Source organism: Pantherophis guttatus, chromosome 3, assembly GCF_059756535.1.
Source record: "Pantherophis guttatus breed Tessera chromosome 3, ASM5975653v1, whole genome shotgun sequence".
Lineage (NCBI taxonomy): Eukaryota > Metazoa > Chordata > Lepidosauria > Squamata > Colubridae > Pantherophis > Pantherophis guttatus.
This window is the reverse complement of record NC_142065.1, coordinates 20,558,754-20,584,910: the sequence shown is the minus strand read 5'-3', so window position 1 is coordinate 20,584,910 and position 26,157 is coordinate 20,558,754. Positions and strand designations below refer to the sequence as shown.

The 26,157-nt window shown below is 40.1% G+C and overlaps 1 protein-coding gene and 1 long non-coding RNA gene across 2 annotated transcripts in view; both read left to right on the top strand.

Moving 5' to 3' along the window:
* The window catches only part of TSHZ2 (teashirt zinc finger homeobox 2), a 449,616-nt gene that overhangs the window by 15,901 nt on the left and 407,558 nt on the right, over window positions 1–26,157 (top strand). The window lies entirely within an intron of this gene.
* LOC148114513 (uncharacterized) lies at window positions 1,010–5,219 on the top strand. The gene is made up of 2 exons (XR_015732980.1): window positions 1,010–3,510; window positions 4,322–5,219. It is a non-coding gene; the product is annotated as an uncharacterized LOC148114513 (long non-coding RNA).

The window sequence follows — 26,157 nt, the reverse complement described above, 5'->3', positions numbered from 1 at the left end:
TCTTATTGTTCTTTTCCAAATAATATGAAAACAGATACTTTATTATTATTATTATTTATTTAATTTTTATACCGCCCTTCTCCTGAAGGACTCAGGGCAGTGAACAGTCAGAATAACATAAATATAATGTGAAATAAAAAAACAATTTAAAATAATTAAACCAATTTGGCTCATCAGTTAAGATCCTCAGCATAGAATTTAGACAAATTGAAAATTTATGCCAGCCTGGCTTGGTGAAACAGAAAGGTCTTCAGTGCACGACAGAAAATACGGAGATCTGGGATCATTCGTATCCCTGGGGGTATCCTGTTTGAAAGGGTAGGTGCCCCTACAGAGAAGGCTCTCCTCCTGGGAACCACCAGTCGACATTGCTTTACTGATGGCACCCTGAGGAGGCCCACTCTCTGGGAGCGTACTGGTTGGTGGGAGGTTATTGGTTGCAGAAGGTGGTCTCATAGGTACTCAGGTCCTAAGCCATGGAGCACTTTAAAGGTAAGAACCAACACCTTGAAGCGCACTCGGAAGACCACCGGGAGCCAGTGCAGCTCGCATAGGAGAGGTGTTACATGTGAGTGCGATGTCGCAAAACTCTCTTTTTGCAAGAACAGAACCATATAATACATGCAGGGAAGGCCTCAGAAAATAATTTGGTATTAATATATTTTATTTATTTATTATGCATGTTTTATGCCACTTCAATCAATTTTGACTCTAAGCAGCATAAATATTTATGTTGCTTCAATCAATTTTGACTCTAAGCAGCATAAATATTGTTACTGTTTCACAATCCGGGACTTCCATGCAACGTACATGGGTTTCTTTCACATGGTAAAAAGTTGGGATCATTTGGGCTGATGAAGAGGAGCCCCAACAATCCCCCTCTTCAATTTAATTTAAGCAGCATTTAAATTTCCTCAATCTCACTCCAGCACATAAAAGATTTTTCTATACTGGCTACACTTCTCTCTCTCCCTCTCCCCCTCCCCTTCCCTTTCCCTCTCTCCTTTTCTCCCTCCCTCTCCCTCCCTCTCCTTCTCTCTCCCCCCTCTCTCTTCCCCTCTCCCTCCCTTCATCCCCCTCTCTCTCCCCCTCTGCGCCCCTCTCTCCCCTTCCCCCTCTTTCTCCAATGATAGCCCCACTGAAGATAACTGAGACTAAACCAGTTGTAAATGGAAGAGTCATCATTTCCTCAAAGACTTTTGGAAAAAGTGGGAAAATCTTTCACCAGTTCCAAAACCATTTCTGCAAAACTGAGCTGTGCCTTAGATTTATTGCAATGTGTCCACATAGCATTCTCCAGCAATTATATCACAATGGTCAATGTTGAATGGCGTTGAGGAAAGAGTGGATAATGGAGTGTTACTCAGTGTCAGGGGGCTAACTCCCAGTTGATTCACACAGCCTGATTTTCTCATCAATGGTTAATCAGATCCCCATAACTGTTAACACTTAATCCCTCATCTGGGAATTCCATGGTTTTTTGTTTTTTTTAAAACTGTAATGAAAATTGTTCCATGGGGGGAAATATTGTATCACAAAACAAAGCAGGGTTTAATCTCCATACATCAGCATCACAAGGAAAGTATGAAGAGCAAAAAAATCAGCCAAAAAAGTATGAAAATTGTTAATGCTTAAAGTACCACACCACACTTAGTTATGAAGGTCATTGCTGCATCCACATTCAGAACTTTTGTGTTGACTTTTGGCCTTGGCCAAGCCAGAAGGAACTCTATCTTGGTCTACAAATTTATCCAGTTGACGTACCAACTGTCTGGGACAAAAGCGGGAGAAGAAACAGAGAAAGAAACAGAGATGGAGCCAAGAGACAGAGTACGGAAAGATTCAGGGCAGATACAATGAGAACACAGGAAATTAAAATTTTAAAGACAGAAAGTATTCTGCAGCCTCAGATGAAATGTAGATTCCGAAAACATTTTTAATATAGTCAGCGTGATTACTAATTGAGCCTTAAAACTTGTTCTCTCAACTATAATACATATGTTTCTTACTAGTCATCCATGCTCGTGTCATTTCTTCTCAATTGTGTGTAATAGCAATTATTTAATAGTGCTGCATTTTGTCCTCCAGAGAGTAGAAATGGAGTACAGTATATCTGTGGGTGGGTACAGTATATCTGTGGGTGGAACATTATCCTTACAGCTGTATGTCTGGAATTTGGCGAGGCATGTCTAATGCTTAAGAGAGACTACCCTGTTCCTGGATATGAGAAGGGAAGGAGTTTCTCATACTTCCTTTTTTTTGGATTGCAGCCCACGCATTATCCTTTTACCTTGTTTAAAATGACCCTTTTCCCTTGTTGGAAGAAATGTCCATCTGGGTTCAGTTCCAAGTGAGAAGAAAGACACTGGATTCATGGAAGTTACTTGGAAAGAAGGTTTATTGATGAACAGGATCATATGCCTTGGAGATCTTGGGCAAAAAGAGGAAAGAGATGCTGAGAGTCCCTGGGTTTTATACCCTCTCTAGCTTTGAACTTCCTGGGACACAGTTTGCTGTCAGAGGTCATAGCTAGCTTTTTAGATAGTCTCTGTGTTAAGTTTGGTTGAACCTTGCTATGTGATGCAATGAAGGGCAATTAAATTTGCTCTGCCTGAAGGAGATAGATCTTTGTTATGTAGAATAGACTGGCCCAGGCCTTAAAGGCCTATTAACTAAAATGGAGGGTGGGTGGGTTTCTGGCTCCCTTTTAGGGGAAATATTCTGCCCTTTTAATATTTCCTAAAATATTTCATTTTCTAGGAGAAGGGTGGGTTTTAACTTCCTACACCTTCATTGATCCCAGATCAATGAATCTGCTCTGAAATTGAGCATGTGGTTAGTTGCAATCCTTCTCAAGCTATACATAAGATCCTTCTCAAGCTATACAACGTTTTAAATGTTCAGGAAATTGGATGTATGGTGCCTGCCTCCAAATTATTCCACATTTCATACTTTTGCATACCGAAGCTGTATTTTGTTTTTCATCAAGGTGGTGAGAGATATAGAATCCACTTCATAAAAGTGCATTGTTTAATATCACAAATAAGACTCCACTTGGCAGTTTTCCCTAAGAACACCTCTTAATATGTACTGTCAAGATGTCTAAAGATGTTTCTTAGTTGTAAGCATTTAATTATTTGTGACACTCACACTAATATTCAGAGATGCATGTGTGTGTGTTGGGGGGAATAATGGTATTAAATATTTTCTCTTGTCAGAAAGTAACAAAGCCTTATATGCGTGGCAAACTCTTCATTATTTTCATAAAACTTATTTGTGGCAAATTTTTAACGCTAAGACTGAAAGTGAATACCAATGTTCATATTATGTTTTTGATGTTCCATAGAGTACAAACTTAATTAAGACAAAATGGTTAAAATGTGGTGGAGAATATCATTCTTGAAATTTGGGGATCAAATTAATCAGTGGAACAGCTTGCCTCTGGAAGTTTTGGGTGCTTCATCACTAGAGATTTTCAAGAAGAAATTGGACAGCCATTTGTCCAGAATGGTGGGTTTCAAAAATTTTTACTACCAGTTCTGTGGGTGTGGCTTGATGGCATGGCATGGCTTGTGACGTGGCTTGGTGGGCATGGCAGGAGAAGGATACTGTAAAATCTCCATTCCCTGCCCAATCCAGGGGAAGGTTACTGCAAAATCCCCATTTCCTCCCAATCAGCTGGGACTTGGGAGGCAGAGAATAGATGGGGGTGGGGCCAGTCAGAATTTTTACTACCGGTTCTCTGAACTACTCAAAATTTCCACTACCGGTTCTCCAGAACTGGTCAGAACCTGCTGAAACTCACCTCTGGTACAGTGTCTCCTTTACTAGTAGACCTCCAAGGTCCCTTCCAACCCTATTATTCTAGGTTGATGCATTCTCCTAGGGCAGTCTTCTGTGATGTAGTGTCTTCCAGATGTGTTAGAACCACATTGTTCAAACTTGCTTCTTACCAGACCTGCTAGCTCAGAATGATAGAAGTTCTGATGCCAACACATTTAAAGGATACCGATTTGGAAAAAAAACCCCGATATGCTACCAATAATAATGAACAAATTGAACCGTACTTTCTTTTGTATAAAATAATGTTCTGAGTTCTTTGAAAACTTTTTAAACTTTTTACTTCTCTATAGAAGTTTTCCAAATATCATTAAACGTACAGTCCACTGATGTCTTGGAAACAGAGTTCACTGGCACTGCACCATTGTTGCCCTGTCCCTTTTTATATGCATGTTACATGGATTTCATGCATGTAAAAAAAAAAAAAAAAGGAGTGATGGTGGTATTGCTGTCTTAATTTTATTTTATTTTTTGGCTGCAGTTTGGAGAAAATGGGCGACTCTTTTTGAAGACATAATAAGATGGATAATTATACCTACAAACATCTCTCACCACTGACTAGTAGCAAGAGCTCATGGGAGCTGAAGTTCAGTGTCAGTCTCAACAAGAGACTTTTGAATCCCAGCTGAACATTTCATAACAATTATTAGATGGCATTTCAGCAAGAAGTTATACTCAAGAGCCAGAAAAATGGAAGGCATTAAGTGACATGACTATGGAACAAAATCCAAAATGAACGTCCACTGCTATGTCTATCCAGCAGTTTTATAGAGGCATAAGGATTCCTATCTCTTCAAATTATTTATGCTTTGTTTCCAAAGCCCCCTACTATCTTTCTGAATTATAGCCTTAGATTTGAATTTCATGACTCCAGCTTCAGTCTCTAATTATAACTAAGGAATGCCTGAAATGCACTGCAGCCTGAAATGCATCTTGGGGGAAATCTTAAACATCAATAAATAATTTAGTTTGACAAAAACAGATGAGAAGGAACAATTTGGAACTGAGTTGCATTTAATATGCTATCTCTTAAACATTGTTCCGACAAAGAAATATGGAGTATCCTGGAGTGATATTTATTTTGGTCCCGTTCTTCTCCTCCTATCCACCCCCCAAAATTGGGACAGATTAGTTTTTGACAAACCGTTGTGTTAATTGGTGGAATATTTTTGAGCTGGTTGGTGAAACAATAGATATGCACATATTTGAGGATTGAGAGAGAGAGGGGAAGAGAAAGAGAGAGAGAGAAAAAATAGATGAGAGAGGAAAGAGAGAAAGGGAGAAAGAAAGAAAGAAAAAAGGAAAGAAAAGAGAAAAGAGCTAGATAGATAGATAGATAAATGATAGATAGATAGATAGCGATAATAAATAAATACAAATGATATAGATATAAAAAGTAAGGTACTTGCTAAAGGTAGACATCACAGCTTTTTTGGTAGAAAAAGGAGACTAAAATAATCCAAGTTCCTAGTAGTAGGATGGCTTTAAATTGATCGGCATAACTCACTAGCACCCACAGGAAGCGTCAACAAAAAAAGTCAAGATGGTAGTTACAATGAACCGTTGAAAACAGGTGGGACTTCAGGGAATTCCACAAGAGGCAGCATTTGGATTGGATAAAATTCCATGTCAATCAGAAGCTTTGGGATGTTTTCTGAGGTGAAGAACTGGCTCTGTTTTAGGTTTGTGAATCATTGGTTTGTATACACTGTACAAATCAGCAGAATAGATAGTTAGAAATCTGTAATGATTTAATATATTTCTTTGTTTACATCCATTAAATGATGAATATGTTCAGTCTCCATTTAGAAAATAAAATGTTTTTATTGCCTAATTAGCGTTTCCTATGTTTGGAAAATAAATCAGCCCAGGCAAAAATCCAATTGGCTTCATAGAGCAATCTGAAAGAGTGAGATTCAAATTTGTACAGGTTCAGTAATGACAGTAGTCTTAATACAGTCTTGGATATGTCTGCTAAGAAGAAATTTCCTCTTTGTTTAGTGAAGCATGCTCCCAATTCAGTAGATTTAGTATTATGCTGCCTTAGATGTTCTAATTGGAAGTGAAATAAACTTTTCAGTTCCTTAAAAGATTTGTATAATTTTCACGATTGTCTTACTTTTTCTCCTTTTAGTGCAGGAGTTAAATGCAAGAAAATGGGTATGTCTTAATTTAATGAAAAGAAGGACTAGGGGAGATATGATAACAGTGTTCCAATATCTCAGGGGCTGCCACAAAGAAGAGGGAATCAAGCTATTCTCCAAAGCACCTGAGGGCAGGACAAGAAGCAATAGGTGGAAACTAATCAAGGAGAGAAGCAGCTTAGAACTAAGGAGAAATTTCCTGACAATTAGAACAATTAATCAGTGGAACAACTTGCATCCAGAGGTTGTGAATTCTCCAACACTGGAAATTTTTAAGAAGATGTTTGATAGCCATTTGTCTGAAGTTGTGTAGGGTTTCCTGCCTAAGCAGGGGGTTGGACTAGAAGACCTCCAAGGTCCCTTCCAACTCTGTTATTCTAAATTCTAAAATGTTCTGTGTGCCTGTGTTTCTCTGTATCATACATTTTCAATTGTCTAGACTAAATATGCTTTTGTTCCTTCTTCAACAAGTGTCTTTTAAAAATTATTTGCTTTATGTTACACATGTCTTAGACGCAAGCAGCTTGCAAAGCTTTGCCAAACCTCAAAAGGAAGCAGGTTCCAGAGTTAGAGAAAAGATGTGACATCACAATCAAGAGATATGACTATAAGATAGTACATCATCAGCATATTATGCAAATACCATGTGCAGCAGAGGAACAGGCATAGCACAGTGATAGCATAAAAAGTAAAAGGTTTTTGAGTTAAGCTCCAATATAGCAGATGCTCAGGACTGAAATGAGGGGTCTTCGGTCCTCTCTCAGCTTGGTTGTTTTCTTGCAGATGTTTCATTACCAATACTAGATAACATCATCAATGCCAATAAGGAGTGGGGTTTGCTCTCAGTTTATATTCTAAAGTTAAGCACAATTTTTGGTGGCTTGATGGATATCGCAGTCGGTGTTGGCAGGGGGGCAGAGGTCGACCCTGAGGTGCCTTGTTTGTGGGGTGCCTCAGGGGTCGGTCCTCTCGCCCCTTCTGTTCAACATTTATGTGAAGCCGCTGGGTGAGATCATCCGTGGCTTTGGGGTGGAGTTCCATCAATACGCTGATGTACATCTCCACCCTGGGCCATCCCAATGATGCCCTTGAAGTGATGTCCCAGTGCCTGGAGGCCATGCGGATCTGGATGGGGAGTAACAGGCTCCGACTCAACCCTTCCAAGACCGAGTGGCTGTGGCTTCCGGCGTCCCGATATAGCCAGCTGGTACCATCGCTGGCTATTGGGGGCGAGTTATTGGCCCCCACGGATAGGGCTCGCAACTTGGGCGTCCTCCTGGATGCACGGCTGTCTTTAGAAGAGCATATGACGGCCGTGGCCAGGGGGGCTTTTTATCAGGTCCGCCTGATTCGCCAGTTGCGTCCCTTTCTGGATCGGGATTCCTTACGCACAGTCACTCAGGCACTCGTCACTTCCCGCCTGGACTACTGCAATGCTCTCTACATGGGGCTCCCCTTGAGGAGTACCCAGAGGCTCCAACTGGTGCAGAATGCGGCCGCGCGGGGGATTATGGGAGCGAGGGGTCGCTCCCATGTGACACCTCTCCTGCGTGAGCTGCATTGGCTTCCAGTGGTCTTCCGGGTGCGCTTCAAGGTGTTGGTTACCACCTTTAAAGCGCTCCATGGCATAGGACCTGGGTACTTGCGGGACCGCCTTCTGCCGCCGATAGCTCCCACCGTCCAGTACGCTCCCACAGTGAGGGACTCCTCAGGGTGCCGTCGGCCAGGCAATGTCGGCTGGCGACCCCCAGGGGGAGGGCCTTCTCTGTGGCAGCCCCCGCCCTCTGGAACGATTTGCCCCCGGAGATAAGAAGGATATCGGATCTTCGGGTCTTTCGCCGAGCCCTGAAAACTCTTCTTTTCCAGCAAGCAGGGCTGGCGTGAACCCCGCCCCCCCTTTTTAGTTTTTAATGGTTATTAATTGTTTAGTTTTAATTTGTTAATGGGTTTTAATTCGCACTGTTTTAATTCGGGCCAAAGTATATAATTCTTTTAATTAATTTTAAATTTTGTATTGTTATGTATTTTAGTTTTGGCTGTGCACCACCCTGAGTCCACTAGGAGAAGGGCGGTATATAAATTGAATAAATAATAATAATAATAATAATAATATATCTATACAGTTTTCTTGAAAGTGGTTTGCCATTGTCGTCTTTGAAATGTGTTCCAACATCCTGGTCTCAGGATTTCCTAGGGGTTTCCCATTTTTAACCTTTTTTCAACTACAGTAAATGGGGTTAGATTCTGACATTTGTTATGACATCTTCTGGTTCTTGAAGGACATGTTTATGCAATGTTCTTTGCAAGTATAAGGAAGTGGCTTTCTGTTACCTTCTCCTTGAAAGTTTTTGGGACTTCCCAATCTAGTCTATAAACAAGCAAGTTATAGTTTCAATAGTATAACCCTCAAGGAAAAAATATATGAAATTGTACGTTTTCTTTTCTCCTGTGCACCATATTTCACCCATTTTTACAACATCCCTCTCCTTTCCTCTTCTTTCTCCTCCCTCTCTTCTCTCCTCCCCTCTCCTTCTCTCAGCAATGCTTTTGACTAATATCAGAGAACGGATACCATTCAGTGGAGATCAGAATTAGAACAATACCTAGCGGTAATTTTTATCTCCTATTCCAATGAAGTGATCTGCACCACTATCAAAACCACTTGCCAAATTGCTATTCAGTCAATTGCTATTCAATCAGTATTGTTTCTGTTACATCTAAATTAAATTGAATATTTATGTTCACATGCAACATATTTCTAAACATCAGGTGCAAGAGATATGCAGTGCTTGGGTTTATACTATAGGAAACAAAATATACAGCCAGCCCATCTGACACAGTAGATTTTATCATACAACTTTTGCCTTGCATAGTACATTGTGAATACAGTTCAGAACAGAGCTTGAAATGCCTAGATATGGAGCTTTGATAATACCAAGAGAACTTATATTCATTTCTGGCATCCTCTGGCATGTATGTTGTATTTTAGGAACCCCCTAAAGAGAAGTTGATTCTTGTATCCATTTAAGATAGAATTAATACTTAAGAAATAGTTGCTAAATGTTGCCCTTGAATCGTTCATTTGAGTTTGAGACTACTCTTATTTTATTGTGCATTATGAGAATATTTTAATGGTGGGGCTATATTGGCAAATTATTGCTGTGAATTGTCCTGGCATATATTTGTCTAAAGGACATTATTAAAAACTAAACAAAACTGTGCTTCCTGCAAATTCCCGTTGCTAAACCGAAGGCAGGGGTAGCCTTCTTAAAATGATGAAATAGGAACAAATGAAAAGAGAGCCTTACTTTTTAAAGGTATCTAGATCCTTCCCTTTCTGTCACACACACACATACCCATGATTGCTAATGGGGAATGATGTGAATTGCAGAAGTTCTAAGTAGCTTTTCTTTTCTGCTTATTGAGGGGCACCTCAAAGCAGAAATGGGTTGCCCTTTGCAAATGCAAGAGAAGAAATTACAGATGTAAATAGATTGAGTATGAGAGAACGATCCGGTTGTTTAGATGTTAAACAATGCAGGTCTGAATTTCTGAGTATGCAACTGCTAGGTATTCAAATAAAGTTCTAAAGCTGACTTAGGTTTGTGCGTAAGAATATCTTTTGTTATCCCCCGCCCTTTTTTTAATTTGACATGTCCCCATAGTCAAGAGTTTTCTTAATAAAGGAAGAACTGAGCTTTACAGATTTTGAATATAGCAGAAAGCAAAATTAACAAAGCTGCTCATCCCTATTTACTGCCCAAATAAACTTAAATAATAACATTTGAGAATTATTCCAAAGTGGAAACTTAGTAGGAGCTAAAAGGTACTTCTCTGTGTTTTGAAACTAGCTGATTACAATCAGTGGCAGTATGTTGAATAGTTACTCGTTTGAGTCACAAACTAAATTAAAACATGCTGATTTTTTTTTTTTTACTTGTACAAATATGAAATAATGTCCTTAACATTTGAATGTTTATTTTTGAAATTGTATACCGCATATACAGTATGTAAAACCATAGAGCAATAGAAATTTGCCACGGCTTTGCTTTTCCAACAGATTCAGTGCGATGGAATTCAATTTTATTTTTACAGCAATATTAGAATAAGCAGAATAACCTGCTTCTTCTTCCCAGATCTGACATAAAATTTTAGATGGTCATTTATAAGCCCTGATTAAAAGGTAAATGCAATTGGTCATATTTTACAGAGCATATTTAAAATCAGTGTAGAAATGGTTGTATATCTGTCTAAGACAAGCTATTTCCGTAGCTGTTTTTTTAACATTACTGAAAATGATACGCAACCAGAAATTTTACAATAAAGACTCTTTTGAACAGAGTACTGAATTTACTTTTAACACAGTGCATTGAACATGTGTAAGACTGACAGAATGTTTGTTTTTAACTCTATATTTTTGCATTTCCAAAAAAAAAAAAAAGTGCTTTAGTTTTAAAGCTGAAATTCTAAAGGGAGCTAGATTATGTGTTATAAACTGAGCAATTTGCAATAAATCTCCCAAGTCACTGAGAAACAGAAGTGTATGTGAAGGAAACAAAGAATATAAAAGTGCAACTTTGGAAAGGGGGGAAAAAACCCAAACAATTTTTATGTATCTTTTATTGTGGAGAAACTGAGCTGTGGTGGATTACATATGTACTAGGCTGACATGAGTTTTGAAGGAGGTCTGTTCAGATCGGCTTCATGCTGAAAGTATTTTGTAGAGGAGTTAATAGGTTTTCCTAGAGTTAAGTTACATCTTTACTGTCTTAGCATCTCTGTTTCTATTTTGTATCATTCTGCTCAGGATTTTAACCATCCTTTCGAACACCTAGAAACACCTGTTTTATATGTAGAGTATTGTATTTGTACTTGGTAACATAACCCAAAAAGAATCTTGTTTCAAAGGAGGGGGAGAAAAGACAATGCACAGGTTCCTCTTTCTGGCTGATTTCCATTTGAGATAAGAGATCAGAGATAGGACTAACTTCAGTTATAAAAATTGTTCCTGTCCCTGAAGAGGTCCAGAGACCAGGGTGTACATCACATTTGGCTGAAATCTCAACAGAGCAGGATAATTCAAAATGGAGCAAACTTGATGGAACATGTTGGATTTTGATTTTGGACCTCCGTTTTGAATCTATTACTCTGGTGGTCCAAGCAGAGTTAAGTTGTAAAAGAAAACAAAGCCCCCTCCCCAAAAGTAAAAACCAGGGAAGGGGAGAGACAATGGTATTGTATTTATAATAACAAAAAAGTCTTCCCTTAAATCAAAATTATTCTTGAGCGCCCCAGCTGTAGCTTTGGGGGAAAGGGGAAAGTTTTAAAAAGCTTTTATATTTTGCTACCTGGCAATTATTAGAGAAACATTTTGCAATATGTTATTATAGAAACTCTTGTGATACAGTAAGCCATTCAGAACATGCTGAAACATTGAACTTCTGATTGTTTTCATTTTGAGACTATAATATAGGACCCATTTTCCTTCTATATTTAAGATATATATGAATTAATAATGAACTAGTTCCAAATATATTTTTGATAATTTATGTCAGCACAGGTTTTTAAAACAGAGTTGAGCCTTTTTTCCCTTTCTTTATTATTATTATTTTTGGAGAGGTTTTTTTTTAATCATTGTCAAATTTCAGGCACTTATCCCTGTTATTGGCCATTCCACACACAGATAAAATATGTTCTTGCCATTTTATAAAAGTTCTTTAACCTTCCTTGAAATTCATATGGATGTCTTCACCAAGAGATTTACTTTCACTTTTCTTTTAGGCAGAAATTAATAGTGACCTAAACTATGGGCATAACTATAGCTCATAAAGTGCTGTCATTTGGAATGGGGGAATACAGGAAGAGCTGGAGAAGGCAGATTATTTGCACATTTGATTAGCTGCAGCAATGAACTTGTTTGCCATCTGGCAGGCAGCAGTCACTGGTTTCCCTATTATTTAAAATGAGAGGATTTTTAAAGAAGATTTGAAGTTCATGTTTGCCTGAAGCATAAGGCAACGTTCCAGCATCTTAATGGATTTTTCTAAAAAAAAAATAGTAAACAGGGGGAATAACAGATTATATATCTGTCTGGCTTTAATCTAATCTAATCTAATCTAATCTAATCTAATCTAATCTAATCTAATCTCGCCTAACCTAATCTACCAATCTATCTGTCTCTCTTTTTTTCATGCCAAACTTTCACATGTATGTACTGTATGTATGTATCACCATAAGAAGTATGAGGTGGCAAGTCATCAGAGGCAGATGCCATCCGGAAGTAAGGAGAAATTTCCTAACAGGGAGAACGATTAGTCAATGGAATAGTTTGCCTTCTGGAGTTGTAAGTGCTCCATCACTGGAAGTTTTCAAAAAAAGATTGGACAATGACCAGAATGGAATAAGGACTCTGGCCTTGGGCAGGGGGTTACACTAGAAGACCTCCAACCTTCCTTCTAGCCCTATGATTCTATGTTGGGTTACATTTAAAATCAATGGAAAATTAAAATATTTAAAGGACAAAAAGGGAGTAACACTCAAATACAAACATACCCTAAAATTATAGAAATATCTAATGAACATTTAAAGCAAACCAAAGCAAGTGATAGCATCGGCCAGCGATGGCGAATCTATGGCACACGTGCTGGAAGTGGCACGCAGAGCCATCTCTCCGGGCATGCCAGCCGTTGCCTGTTGCTCTTCCGGGTTCCGGCATGTACATGCGTGCTGGCGAGCTGGTCTTTGCGTGCACGGGAGTAGCAGAAACTGGAAGACCAAGTGACCGGTGCACATGCGCACGCCAGAAACCAGAGCTCAGCTTCCCGGCGCGTGCATGAGCGCTGGGGAAGTGCTCTTTTGGTTTCCGGCACTTCCATACATGCATGCTAGGGAGCTGCTCTTCTGGTTTCTGGCACTTCCCCAACCCCCCCCCCACATGTGCACGCTCCCGTTTTGGCACTCGGTGCCGAAAAGTTTTGTCAACACTGGCATAGGCAAATGCCTACAGAGTGAATGCCAACCAACCCCAAAGTAAGACTTTAATCCCTCAGTAAGTAGGGATTCCAGAGTGTAGATTTTCTGGTGTCATCCTTACAAATCACCTTCTGCCCTTTAACCTGGGATATATTAGAGGGAGACTCCAACATGTTATCTCTTTTCCAGACAGAAACTGGTATGAAAGCCACTGTATCTGAACTGTAACTAGTTTTTTTTTTTTAAATGTATGTGCTGATATTTTTTTGACAAGTTCTTCATATCTTTTCTCATACTGACATTGAGTTGTTTTATGCCCAGAATGTAGACCAGAATGGCATATTCATAGATTGCCTGTTCTTGGAAAATACCTGTTTCAAATTTATGAAAACCAGCAGGAACAGTGTAGTTAGCTTAGAACAGGGGTGTCAAACTCGTGGCCCTTGGGACAGATGCGTCACGTGCTGGCCCTACACCCTCCTGGTTTAGTGAAGGGGGGAAAAGTCCCGATATGGCACATGACACTGCCGTGATGATGCAAGTTTGACACCCCTGGTTTAGAAAGTACTAGCTATCATGTTTTTTGATGTAATCTCTGCATCTGTGAGCATCAATGATAATAACACAGCATTTGCATACTTAAAATTCCTGTACTGTCTTCAGTTTCTCCAATATTCATGTATACTTGATGGTTCCTTTAACTATCTCAGAGGGGTCCTTCTCAAACTTCTCAACTGTTAATGCTCCACTTTTGTAAATTAGATAATAGGTGGTAGTGGAGTTGCCAGAATCGACATGCCCAGAGACAACAATGTCAGCGTGGGACATCTTGATTTCCACTTAAGAAGGATTACAAATGTTTTTCTTCCATTTCAATAAAGCTCCTCTAAACAGCAACAAACCAGGACCTCTACTAAGAAAGCCCTTTCTTTTGTCCTATCCAGATGTGTGTCTCTGCTCCAGCTGAGAGATCTTCAGTCAGTTAGAGCAGGGGTCTCCAACCTTGGCACCTTTAAGACTTATGGACTTCAACTCCCAGAATTGAACTCTGGGAGTTGAAGTCCACAAGTCTTAAAGTTGCCAAGGTTGGAAACCCCTGAGATAGAGGGTAATATGAAATACAGACCTATGACCAAGACAACAGGCCAAACTCATCAAAAGTTTACATTCTATAATTAGTCACGTTTACAAAAATAGTCACAGGTTCAATTGATTTATAATCAATATATCTGGCTGATTTCAGTGGTTTAAGTTTAAGCATAGATTCAGCTAATAGAGCTGTAGTGGTGCAGTGGTTAGAATGCAGTACTGCAGGCTAAATCATTGCTTACAGGAGTTGCATCCTGACTGGCTTAAATTTGACTCAGCCTTCCATCCTTCCGAGGTCAGTAAAATGAGGACCCAGATTGTTGGGGACCATATGCTGACTCTGTAATCTGTTTAGAGAGGGCTGTAAAGCACCGTGAAGTGGTATATAAGTCTATTTGCTAATATATTTTGCTTCTCTTCTATATTTCTCAGAATAATAGACTTCTCTACAGGACTAAGGCTTATCCCAAGTAAGAAAATTTAAGATTGGTCATTTTTTTCCTTGAGTGAGAACTCTAGTTTGATTCATTTGATCATCCATTTGTATGTTTTATTGAATAACCATGGTATTCTCAGAAGAGAACTTTGCTCCAAGAGCAAAGTTCAAATGCATGAATAGGATTTCTATCCCAATTCTTCAAAATCCAATGCACTAATTTTATCATCTTTTCAAGTTTAAAATAGTACCATTGATAAATAGAAGAGGCATAGAAGGATCAAGATTGGCACCTTACCATGCATTGGAAGTAGGCAAGCATAAAATATTTTCCCCTATCATCTACTATTTCTTGACAAACGTACTTTTTATATCTGGATGCTGTGAAAAATTCATATTCCTCGAATCAGCCGTGATGTGTTTGCATTTAAATGTAGATGATGTGGATTCATCTCAAATGGAGTTGATGAGGGAAGGAAATAAGTGCAAATGGTCTCTCTATATATTCTTTTAGTTCTGGTATGTCATGATTTGCATTCATTTCAGGATAATGAAGGACAAAGGTAGCTTTGTAATTGAAAGGTGGATCATTGTAGAAGGCATCTCTAGTCAAAAGCGTTCTCACTATATACTAGTCCATTCAGTGTTTGAAATAATTGTTCAGAGGTAGGATGTGCATCAAACAAAAAGAGGAAAAACATCACACACAAAATACATATGCTAACTTATAGCACGTATAGATGAAATTACTGTAATTTAAATTTAAAAATAACCTACCATAGTGGGGAAAATTATAATCGGTTGAGCCTTGCTCACTTGCAAGCTAGGAAGTGATGGTTAATTGGCAACTACTGGCCCGTTTCTCCTGTTCTCCTTCTGCAGGATTTTTGAGTCGACCTACCTCCTGACTTTTAAGACTGTTTAAAATCTCATCATGTCCAGCATGCTAGTTCAAATATGCTTGTTTATTTGTATGTTTGAAATATATATAGAGAGAGTGTCCTGCTCATTCCTGTGTGCTCCAGCTTACTGTCTCTCCGCCTTTAATGAGAAAGATTTGCTATTTTTTTTTCAGAAGCAGGACTTGCAGGAGCCAATGGGAAGAAGGGAAGGCAATTACTCCATCTTTGTTTCAACAGTCTCAGATGCCACTCAAGGATCTGGAGAAATGGGTTCAATCTGGTGTTTTCTTTAGGAGGAATGGTCATCCAAACAACTGGTTAGGATTCTACTGTCTCCTGCAAGTCCTGTTGATCCTGACGTGGTACCCTTTGAGGACTCATCAGAGGCAGGTAGATGCTCATATATATATAGTTAAAACTATTAAAATTCACCAAATAAACCTTGAAAAATGACTTTTAAAACTCTAAATGACCTAGGTCCATGATGGCGAACCTATGGCCCGCCATAGGTTCGCCATGAGACACACAGAGCTCTCTGTGTGGGCACGTGCGCCATTGCCAGCTGCTCTTCTGGTTTCTGGCATGCCAGCTGATCTTTGTGCATGCTGGAGCCCCGGAAACCCAAAGACCAGCTGGCTGGTGCACATGCACACTTGGGCACATGCGAGTTTCCAGGGCTCCAGCACATAAACACACGCGCACACATTCCGGTTTGGGCACTCAGTGCCGAAAAGGTTCGCCATCACTGACCTAGGTGATAGCCAGTTTGGTAAAGTGGTTCAGGCACCAGCGGCATCCCAGGAGACTGGGAGTTCTAGACCTCCCTTAGACATGGAACTAGCTGGATGACTTTGGCAAGAGTTCTTCTCTCTGAGCTCTAAGAAGGCAGCAAGGGGAGAGCATTCTGAAAATGTTGCCAAGTAAACTATAGGAGTAAACTGCAACTGCCAGGAATCAAGACTGACTCAAAGGCACGTGCATGTACACACACACACCAGTGGTGGGTTGCTACCAGTTCTCCCTGGTTCTTGCAAACAGGTAGTGGAAATTTTGAGTAGTTCGGAGAACCGATAAATACCACCTCTGCCTGGCTCCTCCCCCAATCTATTCTCTGCCTCCCAAGTCCAGCTGATTGGCTAGAAGGAAAAAATCAGGGCTCACTTGACAAAGAAGAGGGGAAAAAAACCAAGACACCTTAGCTTTAAATTGAGAAGCCTAAAGCCTCCCAACTGATCGGCTAGAACTGATCCGCTCCTTGTACTTGGTGGTGGTAGATTGGCAATTGATGCCAAGCTGCCTGAAAGCGGTTGCCGATGCTCTTGGTGGTGGCAGTGCGGCAAAAAACTGTTTAAACTCTTGCCGCGGCACTTCAAACGGCCGCCCTACAGCTGATCAGCGATAAAAGACAGTGTGGTGGTAGACCAGTGCGCTCCAAAAACAAATCCGCCTTCTGCCACCAATAGCCTCCCACCGGCCAGTTCGCTCCCACAGAGAGGGCCTCCTCAGGGTGCCGTCGGCTAGACAATGCCGGCTGGCGACCCCCAGGAGGAGAGCCTTCTCTGTGGTGGCACCTACCCTTTGGAACAATCTACCCCCAGAGATACGAGTGATCTCTGACCTCCGGACTTTTCGTCGGGCCCTAAAAACTCATCTCTTTCAGTTAGCCGGTCTCTCTTGATTTTATGATTTTATGGTTGATTTTAAATTTTGATATGGATTTTAAATTGATAAATTTTAAACTATGGGCCAAATTTAATTATTTTAAATCTATTTTTAATCGTACTTTATGTATAAATGTTTTATTTTGGCTGTTCACCGCCCTGAGTCCAAAAGGAGAAGGGCGGTATAGAAATTTGAATAATAAATAAATAATAAATAATAATAAATAAATAATAAATAATAAATAGGTAGACCGGAACACTCCAAAAACAAATGGGTAGACCGGTACCACTCTGCAAGCAGTTAAAAGCCTGGTAGACCAGTACTTCTGCTAAATCCTAAAGAATTGTTTGTCACATGACTATCAAACCACACCCACAAAATAAGCCATGCCCACAGAACCGGTAGTAAAAAAATTTAGAATCCTCCACCACACACACACACACACACACACACACACACACACACACAGCGCCTGAACTCACTGGATAAAAGTAAATGTTCTGAAGAATAACAAGGAGGGGCCCAGCCTCAGTCGCATCACCTGGGTCAACAGAATTAGCGGCTAATGATAAACATAACTATAGCTGAACTTGCAAAAAAAAAAAAAACACCTTTGAAAAGCAAAATGTTTGAAAGCGATATCTGCAGACACAGGTCATTCCTGTACAATCCATAATGTTCTGTGTCACACAGAAGGTTAGGAAGTGACATCCATGGCTATTTGTCATCATCCCAGAAACTGCATCCACATATCCAAAAGTTTAAATTAGTTTATAATAATAAAAGAGGCAATGTGTTCCAAATCTCCAAAGAGACGTTGATATGAAACCTCAACAGGTTCTAGGCTGAGTTAACAAACAAAAAAACTTGATCAGAGATTTATTTTTATTATTGTTGTTGTTGTTGTTGTTGTTGTTGTTGTTGTTGTTGTTGTTATGGAGAGGCCCAAGACCTGAAAAGGCCAACCTGGTATGTGCTAAATTTCAGTTTCTACTCATTGTAGAACTTCCTTGGTTATGTCAGTGTTGATTTTATAAATGTATTAGTAAGGTCCAATGTCTGATAAGAAGAGTCATGCAGGACCAAAAATAAAAGAAGGGAGAATGTGGCCTCTCATTTTGGTTTTTGCAGGGGCCAAAGTGGTGCATTCTGGGGGATCTGGATGGGAAGATAATAATCATTTTCTACTATTGCTCTCCAGTAGCAAATGTTTAAATTATGCTATCTGTCAGTTAGAAGGTTCTTCTACAGCTTTCAAGTCTAATTGTCACTGATAGCCCAGTCATCCATGAATTTGTCTAGTTACACGGAAGCTCCATGCAACTATATTTATATATATTACTGAACTTTGGCTTAGTGGCAAAGTACTAACATTGTTGCAAAAAAAAAAAAATCAGATTCAAACCTGAGCATCTCCAGCAGAGCTGGTGAAATCTCCTCCTAAAACCCTGGGACTCTGGGAGGTTGCTATCAAGTGATCAAGGTTCATATGTAGGGTTAATGCATTTGGACTATAATCTATTCTTGGATTAATATTATTTTCCTCTATAATACAACCTTTCCTAGACTAGTGCCTTCCAATTGTATCGGCACTGGGGTCTCAGAAATTTCCATAGGCGTTAGGAAGGAAGGAGGGTGGGAGGGAGAAAGGGTTGGAAATCAAAGTTAAACAAAGCGAAATTTCACAACTTTGACAGGTCCACAAAGATAGAAGTGTTAGATATCATGAAGAAAAATATGTTAGTGCAACAGCTAGGAAAGATGGACCGTGAGGCAGTTTGGTGTGGCTACGGCAAAGAAAAATGAATGCATTGAAGTGTGTACATTGTGTATACAATAGCACTTTACTAAGTCTCTGATATCAAGAGGGAAGAAAAGGGAATTCTGTGGTAGTTTTTGGTGGATTGCCTGTGCAGAATTTTGCTCAGGTTTTCTTATTGTATTTAGGATGGCTCTGGGATGTAACCGATTCTGCTTTTACATAGTACAACTGACATTATCAAGGCACATGGTGCATTTTACACTGGAAATGCAATTTTCTCTTTCCACTTGAATCCTGGGAATGCTGGCACTTTCCAGGCTGTCAGACAAATGAATGCTCAGTAGGACATTTAAGCCTGTCTTTCTATCTAATCTACCCAATCTATCTCATTTCTAAAGTGCCCATCACCTTGGCATCTAGATGTAACCTTCCTGTCCAAGTCTCTTGAGCTGGTATAATTTAGCCAAGTCCTAAGAGAGTTCAAAAGCTGATCAGGTAGAAACCATATTCATAAGGATGAAATCAGGCCAAGGCCTGTAAAAGGATCATTTCCATTGCTCCCACTCAAAAGGTGACAATTTTTCTGATTTCTGAAAATTTCTAATGAAGTATCGATTTAATCCCTGAGCCATAGATGTTAAATACTTTGAATACTGTAGGTTAATGTGGGGGAGAGGATAATAAGGGACATTAGCATACTAAGCTTATAACCAAGATTGCAATGCATCTATGCGACCATCCCAACAAAGCGATAAAGGATGAAATGTGAGTTTCATTTCTTAACCCCATTTCTGGCTCGCCTGTGGAAACTGTACAGATCAAGTCTAGTCTCTGGATTGAATGCTGCAGCTATCACTTCTTGACCTGATTTCAAAAATTGGGGCAGCCATTTTTAAACCAGCTATTCTCTCAACAAATCAGCCCATGAATTATATATGCTGACATGAATAAGCACTATGGAATGTATCTAATAGAACTTTTTTGCTTGTTGAAGCTGCACCAGAGAGTTCTACAAATAGAAATGTGTTAGGGGGAGGAGAAGCATTGATTTACATGAATGTCCCTCTGTGTTCCCCCATATAGAATTCTTCTGTCGGGGGCTGCCAGCTTTTGCTTGATCAAAACCTAATTGTGGAAGGTTTCTGATCCATGTGTAGTCACATGCCAGCTCACAAGAATTGTGGTCCGCCAGTAGCCTGCGGAGCTGGCAGCGGAGTCGGACAGTGATGAGGCTGAGGAAGAACATGGGCCAGTCCTGGAGGCTGGGGAAGGCCCAGATGAGGGCTCTATATCAGAGGCAGAGATGGGGCCAGGCCATCGGGGAGTGAGGTGCGGATTTCAGAGCCTCCAGAGCCTGACAGTAGAGAGGCAGAGGAACAGGAAGAGCTGCCAGAAGGCAAGAGCAGCTCAAACAAAGAGGACAACTTGGGAGTAGGGCCAAGAGATGATTGGCCCCTCCCATAAGGCTTAAAACAGACCAGCAATGGCATTTGGGCTTTGCTGGAAAACAACATTGGTAGCTTTGTCTTCTTCTTCGTCGTCTACATCTTGTATTTATTTTTGTATCTGGGACTTCTGAACATTTGCCAAGAAAGGCCTTTGGCAGTTTGCCTAATTGAACAAGGTTTGCGATAGGACTGAGGAATTTGTGTTGGGAGGAATTTGCTTTAATTTAGTTGAACGACGCTGGGAATGAAATAATTCTCAGCTGTTCGAATAAAGTTTGTTTGTTTTTTCATTGACTGATTTTCCTACTACTTACTTGGGCCTGGGTCACAACAAGAATATATATTTTTGTAACAGGATACCTGCATCCCAGCAATAGGTTTGACTTACCTTCACTACCGGTTCATTATTGGGAGTGCGAGCGTGTGGCTCTTCTGTGTGTGTGTGGCGCTTCTGCGCATGCACAGAGCATCCGTGATGATGTCCGGGCAGGTGGGTGGAGCCTCCCACCACCGCCACTACTGGTTACCCCAAACTGGGGCGAACCGGTAGCAACCCACCACTGCTGCATCCCTACTTAACCCCCAAGACATAGCATGCTGTATAAACAAATAGATATGTTATAGTAAACTAACAACATTCTTTTTTTTTTAATAGAGAGCATTGCATGTTAGTCATAGAGCTGTAGATGGTCTGAAAATAAGTTAGTGGTTCTGATCCTTCTTGACTCTTACGAGTCCCGTGGTGTATATCAGAACTACCCATGTTGACATGACACTTGTTAGCATATCTACAAGTGATTTGTGTCATTAATGGATCTTTTATCTAATACTGTCAGCCTCCTGGGACTAACCAAATTAGGAATTATAACCAGATGAGTTAATTCTACTTTATTGTAAAGCTACAAAGATAGAATCTCTCAAATCTGAAAAATACAATTCTCTACCCCCTCCACACACACACATATCTATTTTACAGCTGGGGAAACTAGGGAGGGTCTTTTCTGAGCCTTTTGTCCCACCTGCTAGCCAGCTGCAGCCTATACTGTCTCTTATCTGACTGTTCCATTGACATCATCTCATTGCTCTGTCTCCCAAGGTCTGCTCCACATACCATTATAAATAATCTGCAGTGCATCAGATACGAAAGGTTGCCCTAGATTCAACGTAATAGTTTCCTATACTTAACTATATTCACAAAATTCACTGAAGATTATAAAAAAAGGAAAGAAAGTGGTTCACACAATATTTTATGGATGTCTGCAGCTTTTAATGTCATTTTTATGCATGCTTATTCAATGGTAGGTCCTAATGTAGCCAATAGCTCTTCTTTGCTAATTGAGAAAAGATTGCAGCTTTAAATTGCTGCTTGAACGTTTTACATTGAATTGTGTAAAGGTATTCAAAATAAATTATTATGCAAACATTAATCTGATATTTGCATCTTATTTGGTAATATTTGTTTCTTGGTACTGAATCAGTTTCCCTACAGTACAGTCAAATGGTTTTGATTCCTTGCTCCCCAAAGAATTTAAAGTAGATTTTACTTCCTTTGTACAGGAAATAATGTATTCATCATCAAAATATGACATACCTTTAAACTCCATTTTGGTACCATTCCAAACCTTCATGATGCTTTTTCATTCTTCCAGAAGGTTTTAATTTGGAGATCAGGGAAAGATTACTTCTGCTTCCATTCCTGGTAAGAGAGATAGGTTAACTTTTTGAATTCTGCCTTCTGCTTTTTTTTGCTATCCTACCCCATTTCTTTTAGGATATTGCCTTTCATATTCAGTTAGGAAAAATATAATATTTTAATCAGATATGGAATCTGTTTAATGCACATCTTTCTGCAATAAATATTCCCCTATCCTTCTTAGTTGACTCCTGAATGGGCAAGAATTATTAGAATAGAAAGGTTTCTTTGTCCAGTTGTGTTTGACTCTAGAGCATGGTGCTCATGTCAATGTTCCAAGTAATGCACCCATATAAAGCAGAACTCTGAGGCAGGCAAGTTCTTCAAAGAACAATTAATTGGATACATCACATTGGCACATATTGGCGAAAGACGACTGAAAGTTCCTGCGGCTTTCACCTAATTAAAAAGTAAAAGTTTCCCCTTTCCCCCAAGTCATTGGTCACACTGTCCAATCAAGGTGCTAGCTGGTTGCTTGGTTACTTCACTCCTCCCCTGACCAGCCACCTGTCAGAGTGTCCTTGGTTCCCACAGGAAAACTTTGTTGTTTTGGCTACAAAACCCCATTTGCTATTTCCCCACACCCTGCCTTTTCTTCTGCTTTGTGGCAACCCTGAAGCCTCCAGATGCCCTCAGCCAGGTTCACTTCAGGGTTGACAGTTCATCTCTGTTTTCTAGCCAAGGGACCCAGCATTGTCCAAAGACATTTTCTGTGGTCATATGAACAGCATGGCTATATGCCAAAGGCACATGGAATGCTGTTACCTTCCCACCAAAGTTGTACTGATTAATCTACTCATATTTGCATGCTTTCGAACTGCTAGGTAGACAGGAGCTGGGCCAGGAAATGGGAGCTCACCCAGTTGCATGGTGCTTGAGTCTCAAACCTGGGCTATCAGCTTTCCAACTGAAAACTGAACATCTTTAACCGCTGAGCCATCGTGCCCCCATTTAAATGATGAAAAACCAATGTTTTGAGGGAACCTATTGACTAGCATCTATGCGATCCCTAATTCACATGATTCATAGTTCCAAAACCAAGTTCTTTCTGGGAGAAGATTTGGAGAATGTAATGTAACATGGAGAATGACAGTAAGTGCACAAATTAATATGAAGGTCCTGTTCTAAAGAAAGCATTGCACTGTAAAATCACTGAAAAAATAGTTACAGAATTTGAAATAGTGTAGTCAGCTTGTCTGTAAAACACGCCAAGGGATTAGATGTTGGTGAAGAAGAACTACTTAGAATGCTTATATCTGTCCATGTCCATTACTCAGCACAATTTGTGGAGAGATCATATGATTATTTTTAAGTTAGCATATAAGGGGAATTCATATCTTAAGACAGAATTGGGAAGCCTGTATCCCAAGGGCTATATACATCCCTCAGTCAAGGTTTACATGACTTATAGAGATGGGATGGGAAGGGAGAGAAGGACAGAAGTTCTGAGGGATCAAAGCAGACACAGCAGCAGAAAAAGCATTTTTCTGCATTTCCCCCCCCCCTTGTCTTAGTTTTTTAAAAGAAGAGAATTATATTGCAATAACCTTATTGAAGTCAAGATTTAGGTTCAAAAAGAGTAGTTCAAACATCCAGAACTTTTGCAAGCAGGTTTCAGACTTGATCTAAAACTGCTCTCAGAATTCTGAAGGTGACTCTTGTCACTGAACCTCAAGCCCACATCCTAATGATAGCTGCTGCACAAAAGGGAACATTGTCTTTGGACAATGCTGGGTCCCTTTTTGCACCATATAGAAGAATTCTCTTGCAATTTTTTTTTTGTAGAGTCTCCTGTAATTTGATGAAAGAGAATTACTTTACAAAATTGCATTTGAGAGATGGCAGAGTAACAATGGCCAAGAGGTCCTGACTTTCATTGGTGAGCCCTGGTTTCCTACAAGGGCTACCAGTTCTTGATATTTATATGCAAAAATATATTTTGGAGCACTGTCATCTGTCTGTCTATCATCTATGTATCATCTGTCAGTCTGTCTGTCTATCTATCTATCTATTAGCTATCTTGCTATCTTGCTATCTTGCTATCTCGCTATCTCGCTATCTATCAACACAGTGGCCCCCAACCTTTTGGGCACCAGTTCCATGGAGAAAGATTCTGGTTTTGCATGCTGTCTGCATCCCGTAGATGGACCTTTGCTTATTTTTGCAGCCAGGTTTCTGAAATGCTGTAGACCAGTGCCGGTCCATGGACCAGGGATTGGGGACCCCTGATCTAACAAGTATGCTGCCCATCTCACCGGCTTATAGACATCGGATAAAATGCTGAATACAATATTATAACAATAAATAAAGATCTTACATTTCACAATTTAATTAAAATAAAACTAAGCAGGAGGGAAAGGGAGGGTGCAAAGTGTGTCCAGAGAGGTGGGGTGTCCTCTGCTCCATGAGCCACTTCCAACATACCACACCATCCATTGGGGCCTTAGGCTAGTTGGCCATGTCTTTGAGGTCTTTGGTTTCCTTTCTAAGTACTAACCACCTAATATCAGCTAAGGTTGGCTAGGTGGCAGTGTAATTTTTTTTCCAATAGCTTTGAATCACTCTTGACTCTTGGTGACTGCTTGGACAAGTCCCTGCAATTTTCTCAGTAATATGTTGGGTCCAGTTTGCTATTGCTGCCCTCCTGTCAGGGCTGAGAGAGAGTAACCGGCCCAAGTCACCCAGTTGGCTTTCATCCTAAGGTGAAACTAAAACTCACAGTCTCTTGGTTTCTAGTCTGATGCCTTAACCACTACATCAAACTGGCTGCAGTGCACATCAGATGGGCCAATTGCAGGAAGTGCAAACAGTGTAATAAAGATGGTTGGCATTTGTTAAAAGCTAATGCTAATTCCCAGTTCAGCCAACCTCTGAACTGATTCAATTAGTAATGGAGCTATCAAGGAATACTTTTCCAGGATCCTCATATGTGACTACCCTCAACCAATACCCTTAATAATAAGTAGGAATATTTCTCATAGAGTGCTGCTTGGGTTTTTCTCTCTTTTAGTGGCAAATGACACTTGGGTTTTGTCACTTCTGTTGACTTATTATTACTAAGGTAAATTGTAATTCGATGAGTAAGATTTCAATGATGGGTTCAATGATTCTGTTTTGTTTTTTTTTCCAATTCTGTGTCAAGATCTGCCTTGCAATTTCTCTGAAGTATTTTTTTCCTTCCACAGAAGTTTCTTTAAAAAAAAAAAAACTTTATTCTCAGGGTAATATTCCTGAGCATACTTTAAAATCCACAGGGCTAAAATGTGCTATTGGTGGCATTGTGTTTTTCTGCTATACTTCAGTCTATCCCTCTAAATCAGGAGCGTCAAACTCAATTTCATTGATGGCCGCATCAGGGTTGTGGTTGACCTCGGTGGGCCGGGTGGGCATGGCCAGCTTGATGCCACTCACTGGGCGTGGCTGACTGGGGGGCAGCTTGACACCACTTCTGAAACTGCTGGCATGTTTCCTCTTCGCACTGGGTAGACTGGGCCGAAGTGACACTGGTAGACAAGGCCAAAACGACGTGGGCCGGCCCCTTATATTTTCCAGGATGGCCCCACAGACCGGATCTGACGACATCACGGGCCGAATCTGTCTTGTGGCCCTTGTGTTTGACACCCCTGCTCTAAATCCTCCATGGCTGCCCACATCTGAGGATCAGGAAGGTCCTCATGATGCCTTCTCCTGCAATTAATGAGAGAATGAATGACCACTAGAGAAATAATAGTATGTCAAGAGAAAGGACATGATTTGAATCTTTTCCTTTATATGTGCAAAACATATTTTCTACCATACCATTGAACGATTTTTGATGTTTACCTCAGTCTTGTCCCTATCTTCGAATTACAGAATGTTCCTATCATTTATAATGCATCAAAGTTTTAGGATAGATATATTTGGTTTCATGGGAGAAAAAAGAAGCAGCAACATCAGGGTTAAATGATTAACGGGCCCAGCATTTTATTCTGAGCATGACTTAATTTTATTCTGTCTTAATGGGATATTCTACAGTGATTTTACACATGCCTTTTCCTTTGAGATGAAGCATCTCTAAGTTGCTGCTTCTGACACATGGATAGATTAAGAATCAGAGCAGACAGTGTACAGAATCCATGTAGCCTGTCTGTCTCAAATACCCTGAAAAAAAGAGATTGAAAGGACTCTGAATGAGTCAGTATTTTGAGAATTCCCTTCTGGGTCAACTTC